General features: G+C 40.1%; 1 long non-coding RNA gene across 1 annotated transcript; it reads right to left on the bottom strand.

Annotated features, from left to right (window-relative positions):
- Positions 1–1,022: 1,022 nt before the first annotated feature.
- On the bottom strand, positions 1,023–7,236 carry LOC127581495 (uncharacterized). Its single transcript, XR_007957960.1, has 3 exons — positions 7,165–7,236; positions 1,643–1,682; positions 1,023–1,060 (listed from the first exon to the last, which is right to left on the bottom strand). It is a non-coding gene; the product is annotated as an uncharacterized LOC127581495 (long non-coding RNA).
- Between the last annotated feature and the right edge of the window lie 861 nt (positions 7,237–8,097).

The following is an 8,097-nucleotide window of genomic DNA, read 5'->3' as shown; positions in this document are numbered from 1 at the left end:
CTCCCTGTACTATTACCAGAACAAAATTGGCAGTAAAAGACTTAAATGATGAAGACAAATTGCATAGACTAGTTTTATATTCCCTTGTTTTCAGAAGATTCAGGGATAGTCCCTCTGAGGTGTTTAAGATGATGGAAGAAAAGAAATGATTTCCTCTAAGAAGGAGACCAGAACAAGATGGTGTAGCCTTTAAATTAAAGCCAAGCTATTCAGCAGAAATGTCGAGAAGCACTTTTTTTTACTTCAGCTGTCATAGAAATCTAGAACTCTATCCTCCAAACAACTGTTGGGCCTAGGATGATTGAAACTTTAAAGGTCAGATTGAATGGATTAAACGTTATTAAAGGGTATTAAAGGTTACAGAAGCAAGACAACTAAATGCTGATTAGCTACGATAACAATGAAGAACCAAGCAGGCAAATGCAACTTCTTCATAGCTGCATACAGTCAACAAACTTGAAAATCCAGGGGAGAAGGTGCAAGCTTGCACCGGGCCATACCCATATCTGCAACAGGACTCCAAGGTGAACAGCCTCTGGCCTGTTGGAACAATGTAGGTAAGGAAAATCGGCAAGTCAAATCCGTAACTTCAGGATAAGGATTGGCTCTGAGTACTTAAAGCCACAGTAGAGAGAATAGTTAGTATGTTTTTCAATTCATTGCCCACTGCGCAAATGGCTGATCTGTACATAATTTATTTGTTATTATTCCCCACTCACTATACATTATTCTGGAGAAATGAGCCTACTTGTATTGTGAAATGTTGCTGCAGTTCCTGCCATATGTTCTGTTTCTTCTCCTCTTTAAATGGATTCTGTTTTCTGAGTACATTTCCTTTGTTTGCTGTAGAACAGAATGTTTGCAGTGAGCCCAGATGTACTCTGCACCCCACCTCCAACTTTGGCTGGCACACAATTGTCAGGCTTTCATTCTCTGGATGTGAGCATCTCTGGCAAGGCCAGCATTTAACGTCCATGCCCATTTGCCACTAAAAACTTGGTGTTCTTGAACCACTGCAATTCTCATGGTGCTGTTGGGTAAGAAGCTCCAGGATTTTAATCTAGCAACAATAAAGAAACAATGAATGATACATTCCTAGGTCAGGATCCTCTCTGACTTGGAAGAGAATTTTTTACACGGCAATACCCCTATGCCGTTCTGGTCTTTCCAGATAGTAGAGTTCACTCAATGTATAACTTAAAGCTTTGTTCCAAATTTATCATTTCCAAAACAGTTACCTGTATGTGTAAGTTAATCTTCCTTAGATGTTTATTGGAGGTACTGTATCTATCCTTCAAATCTTCAATGCATCACCTTAATGAAGAAAATTAACTACTTAAAATGTAGAAAGAATATCTTGTCCAGTGGGAAAATCACTCTCTCAGTGTAGTACACCCTGACTTTCTTAAACAATCATTCTGCAGATGTTTCACACACCTCTCAAGATAGACATCTTTTATATATTTAAATATGTTTGACATTCAATAAATGAGGATTAACTTGCCCTGGGTAAGAGAATTTTTTTTTCAGCCATAAGAAAGCCAAATACGATTATGCATATGAGGAAATTATACAGACATGAGTAAAGTTTAATACATGATAATTATTTGAAAAGATATAGTTGAACATTGATTAGCATTACCTTCAGTGGAGGATGAGTGAGAGACTCAAGGGCTCAGATTCTGGAAATGGAATAGAGAAAGACAAGGATTTAATAAGATGAAAGTGTGTAGGTTTAATAAAACCACAGAAACAATAGTTTTGTTTAATCTTTTCAACAGAGTAAATCTTCATACAAAATGAAACAAAAAACCTCTAGCACTTTCAAATCCTTGGCTTAGCTTTGCATGGCTAGCTGTCGTTTTCCAATGCACACAAATAACTTGTGCTCTATATGGAATTATATACGTAAAAATGAAGGTAATGTGTCAGGAAGAGAAACAAACCAGATTTTAAAAATATATCATTCATGATGAGCAACTGCATTGGCTGAATTAATCTCCAGTGCTTGGTATCTCCAAGCACTTCGAATAGAACTAGGCTAATGCTGGTTGCTTTCAACTCCTGGGAGAATATCTGCCCACAAAATCCTGTTGCATACATCTACCAAAGCAAGTAATTTTAAATCATTTTTGAGGGGAGCTGGGTTTAAAACAAAACAATCCTGAGAACAGATGGCAAGATGAATAGGCATGATATTTGGCAGTTGAAGAATGGGTAAATTTGCAAAATGGTTCATACACTTGCTGACTGACATTACCTTATATCAGGCTGCATCCAAATCAGTATTGGTATGAAACCACTCCAGGCAGTGGTTTGTGCTGGCACTGATTCCATTTTTCATTAGCACACACTCTATTTTGGGAATCAGCCACTTTCAGTCTTAGCCAGCATGTTCTAATGACTATTATGTCTTTAATGGCTTTGTACGAGTGTCTCAATCACAAAAGTGGGCTTGTGCGGGGTGTTTAATTAAGAAATATTACATTAGAACATTTAAATAATGTACAGCTGTAGGCTGATGAATAGCCATGTAACATTACTTCCTGTAGGATTACATTGGGATAGTGCATGGGCTGCAGAAGTGTGCTCATGGTTTCTCATGTAATGAGCACTCCCTTTCAGATGGTCAGCTGGTGGAACTTCCTCTGCATAGCACATGGAGAATATCAGAGCAAGTCAATATATATAAATCTTACTTATTACAGGTTACCACAGAGCAACATTAACAGAACTTTACAATAAATCTAGGAATGGCATTCGTTCTGGGAGAAATACTCGATAGTGAAAGTCTACTTCTTCAAGAGACTTCAGTCTCTTACTTCAGTCCTTCATCAATTTGATCAATATTCAGATTGTTAGAATGGAAAGAGACCTTCCATGTATTCCACTTATTATTAGTGTTTGTGTAAATTGATGTGAATTGATCCCCCTATTGACTAAGGGAGCTGTTGATGTATCCATTGCCATGCCTTAAACATGTAATGTATTAAAGTGGGCACCAGTACTGGGTCACAGTGTTTGGAAATCATTGTATGAATGGGAGAGAAATGGGAGCCACCTGGGGTTGGTAGAAATTTTACATTTGAATGTTAATTTAAGTTTTTAAGTTCCTTGGTCATTTTATCACGAGCTACTGAGTATATCTTTGACTCTCATACTTTCTCATTCCCTATCCCATCACACCCCTCATCTCTGACCACCTACACATTGCAGATGTGCCATAAGAATCCAGCCAGCAAGGTGAATGGTTAATTTTCTGCCATATGTTTGCTGCTGCCATTCTGTAATTGGTACTGGTTGGCAGGTGGGAGTGATCACAGAATGAGTCAGGCCTAGAAACAGCTCCACACATTTTTGTCATGAGAACGGCATTGTGGGTCAATGAAACACTGCACGTGAAAATCATATAAAGAACAAGAACTTCAACTGTGTTGTTCACAGAACAACTCAGACGAAACCAAAAATTAAGAACAGGCCATCCCTAGATAATGAACAGTTTCTGTTTTTACAGGCATCCTTAAGTCGACTTTGTCCATAAGTCAGAAAATACAAAAGAAACACTCAAAACCACACCTTGGTATTGGTATTGGTTTATTATTGTCACTTGTACCGAGGTACAGTGAAAAGCTTATCTTGTATACCGTTCATACAGATCAATTCATTACACAGTGCATTGAGGTAGTACAGGCCACAGTACTGTAAGGAATGGCATCAAAAACACATGAGACTGATAAGAAAGAACAATTACTAAAAGTAGAGAGAAGAAATTAGTTCTCCTGTTTGTAGGAATGAATGCATAAACTTATGTCGTACTTTTGAATTTAATAATATTAAAGGAGCTCATTCGTATGTAGGGGTGCCTGTAAGTCGGGTGTTCATAATCTGAGAATGGTCTGTAAACAAGATTTTTAAATTCTTTCCCAGCAGAAAATGTTTAAAAAATAGATCATTCGATTCTCTTGGAATATATAAAGTGCAAAATATATTACCAAAAAGAATGGCAGAATGAAATAGGAGATTAGTACAGGATTAGTAAAAATAGGGTGCTAAAAGTTTGGCATGGAATCAGTGGGCAGAAGGGCTTGTTTCATGTTCCATGACTCTATGACAGTAGGTGGAAAACAGGAAAGAATTGTGAATGAGGAAAATATGGACAACAGGACTTAAAGAATAAAATACTTCAAATTTTTAGTTGCAATTATAACTGTTATTTCAGTATTTATATTGCAGTGAATTCCTGTTTGAGTAATTTTATTCCAGTAATGGTTGCGTATATTTTCAGCACAAAGACCTGTAAAATTGATTAGATCTGGCTGACAGGACAGCTCCTAAATTTTCCAATGGTTCTCCAATTCAGAGAAGCAGGGTTTCGACTTGAAATGTCGACAATTCCTTTCCTCCCACGGATGCTGCTCGACCCGCTGAGTTCCTCCAGCAAGATTGCTTGTTGATCCAGTTCAGAAGTTGCTTTTGGTGAAGATGGAAAAGGAAAGTAATGAACAATGAACTAAAATGAAAATAAATCAAACTATTTGTTAGATGCAGAGTTTTATGATGTGAATTGCAGTGGCTGTATTTCACAATCATCCTCAAAAATTTGCTGTCAGTCATGTTTCAAAGGGTGGGATCTGCTTCACAGTGGTCACATTGGCTGATGCACTAAGTGCTTAATTAAATAAGAAATAGTATATGCAGATTGGTACCATGGTGGTTAAGTTGCTTATGTGCTGTACTTTGGTGATAAGGTTTGCTTGCCACTTTGCCAGTCATGGCAGTGATGATGTATACCAGCTGACAGCCAGAGCACAGATGGACTACCTTGTGGCAACAAACCAACTCACCACCAGTTTAGGGAAGAAAACTGGCCCTGGCACCAAGCTCCCTAAAACATAGGAGTCATACATAACAGTAAGGAACCTCCTTTTAGAATTATGCCACACAACCAACCTGTGACAAGCTCTTGTCTACATCAATGGTGCTGAAGTTGAGAGGGTTGAGAGCTTCAAGTTCCTAGGAGTGGACACCACCAATAGCCTGTCCCAGTCCAATCACGTTGATGCCATGTCCAAGAAAGCTCACCAGCACCTCTACTTCCTCAGGAAGCTAAAGAAATTTGGCATGTCCCCTTTGACCCTCACCAATGTTTTTCGATGCACCATAGAAAGCATCCTATCAGGATGTATCACGGCTTGGTATGGCAACTGCTCTGCCCAGGACCACAAGAAACTGCAGAGAGTTGTGGACACAGCTCAGCACATCATGGAAACCAGCCTCCCCTCCATGGATTCTGTCTATACTTCTCGCTGCCTCAGTAAAGCAGTCAGCATAATCAAAGACCACACCCACCCTGGACATCTCCCATGGGGCAGAAGATACAAAACTCTGAAAGCACGTAGCACCAGGCTCAAGAATAGTTTCTATCCCACTGTTGTAAGGCTATTGTACAGTTCCCTAATCCGATAAGGTGAACTCTTGACCTCACCTTGCACTTTATTGTCTACCTGTACTGCACTTTCACTGTAACTGTAACATATTATTCTGCATTCTGTATTGTTTACCTTGTACTACTTCAATGCACCTTGTAATGAATGGATCTGTATGAACAGTATGCAAGACAAGTTTTTCACTGTACCTCAGTACAAGTGACAATCATAAACCAATTTACCAATGTACCAAAAAACAAAACACTGGAAGAACTCAGCAGGTCAAGCAGCATCTGTGGAGGCAAAAGGGGTAAGTGGACATTTCAGGTCGAGACCCTGCATCAGGACTGAAAAGAAAGATTGCTGTATATAGCAGTCTCGTGGTGGGGGGAGGAGATGGGAAATATAGGCTGGTGTGTGATAGCTGGAACCAGATGAGGAGGGGATGATAGGCACATGGAACCAGGTGGGGGGAGGGGGGAGAGAAAAGTGAACAAAGGGAGAAGAGAACTAGATGGATGGATGAGTGTGTGTGGGAGGAGAACGCCGGCGTATGGGTTACCTGAAATTGGAAAATTCAATGTTCATACCATTGGGATGTAAGGTACCCAAGTAAAATATGAGATGCTGTACTTCTGATTTGTGTTTGGCCTCTCCGTAGCAATGGAGAAGGCCAAGGACAGGAAGATCGGTGTAAGAGTGAGGACAGTTAAAATGACATGCACCTAGAAGCTCGAGATGACCATTGCAGACAGAGTGCAGATGCTCCACAACTGGACACCTAGTCTATGCTTGGTTTCACCAATGTAATGGAGGCCACCTTGTGACAACAAATGCAGTAGACCTGGTTGGAAGAGGTCCGGGTGAGCCTCCGCCTCACTTGCAAGGGCTGTTTAGGCTCCTGGATGGTGGTGAGGGAGGAGGTGAAGGGACAGGTGTTGCATCTCCTCTGGTCCCATGGGAAAGTGCCAGGGGACAGAGAGAAGTGGGTGGGATGGATGGGTGGACTAGGGAGTCATGAAGAGAGTGGCCCCTGTGGAAAACAAAAAGAGTGGGGGGGGGCGGTGTTGGGGAGGAGAGGAGAAGTTGTGACTGGTGGTGGGATCATGTTGGAGGTGGGGGGAATGGTGGAGGATGATGTGTTAGATGTCAAGGTTGGTGTAGTGAAAGGTGAAGACCAAGGAAATTCTATTACTGTTCTATCTATTGAGGGGGATGGGGGTGATGTTGCAAGCAAATGTGCTGTGATAAGCTGTAAAATGTACCATCCTCACCAGGAAAGGGAAGGGAGCTCTTGTATGATTGCATTCCCACCTTCTTTCCCTTAGCAGCTATTATTTTTATGTTGGAAGAGCCAAACAGAAAGATCTTGTTTCTCATGGCACCAGAACAATCCTGCAGTAAGTTTAGAGGATGCTGAGGTTTACATTTGTACCAGTCTGAAGCTTCATATTGAACAAGAGACCCCTCCCAACTGGTTTGAATCGTTTGACCACAAAGCATTCTGATGTGAGGTGACAAATGATCAGGCTTTGGATTTTGATTCACATCGTCAACTAGTTTGCATGATGGCAACATTAATATATTTTGACTAATCTCTGACTCTAATACTCAGACTAACAAACAAAGCCACCCCACTTCATATCGAGCAACCGTCACATGTTTGAACGGCAGGGTTGCTCCAGGGAAAATGTAGATGTGGAATTCTCAAAGGAAAATCAGATAGTTGTCCACCTACTGAATTTGGGTTCCCAGTGTTCTCCTATCAGGACCCATTTCCATCATGCAGGAGCACTCCTCACCAGCCCTGTGTCCATGCATGGTGTACTCCCCACGTGATTGCATGCCATTAGAAATCTCTGAACATTCCCGGAATCCCCTGTGCATTGCCACATCAGCCACAAGGATCTAGAATGAAAATCATTTAATGAGTGCAACTTTCAGACAATTCCTAATTTTTACTTGCATTTAATTTTTCACTGAAATTGGATATCTGACACACAAAAAACATCACTATGTGATGCATCATCTCACCAGAACTTCTTCCCCACCATACCATTCCTGTCGGGGAACTGAAGGAGTTATATTCTGGCATTTTGCACAGTGTGCATAAATATATCCCAGTGTTGTGCTTACAAATGGCATTTACTATTCCATTATATAGACTCTTTGCATCTTCTAAATTGAAAGTGAACAGCAAGAACAGCTTCCCTCAACATCTAAAATGTTAGAAGAAAGAACATTCCTGTTTTGAAAATTAAAACAGCAAGAGGGATAATTTATTGTTATTAGTCAGTACTATGGACTAATCTGCACTCCTTGAATGCTGTATGGAATTTGTGTTATCACTCGTATAATCACAAACATAAAATGAACCAGTACAGTCAGAAAGTGTCGCAGAGTACAATCATTTTTTTTCCTTGCCACTAAAAAATATTCCTTGATCTATTTAAGTATGACAACCTGGTTCAATTTTATTAACAGCTGAAAATGGGTTCATCAGCAAAATTAAGCCTTTTACTAATGGTGTCCAGTCCCCCATCTGTAAGTAACCTGACTTAAAATCACTTTAAATTACTTAATGACATACAGAAATGCCTATAGAGAACTATTTCATAGTAGCATACGTCTCTACTGGTCAATTCTTTAGTAAATTAAATACTTTTGACAT

Source organism: Pristis pectinata, chromosome 21 (genome assembly GCF_009764475.1).
Source record: "Pristis pectinata isolate sPriPec2 chromosome 21, sPriPec2.1.pri, whole genome shotgun sequence".
Lineage (NCBI taxonomy): Eukaryota > Metazoa > Chordata > Chondrichthyes > Rhinopristiformes > Pristidae > Pristis > Pristis pectinata.
This window is presented reverse-complemented; position numbering and strand designations above follow the sequence as displayed.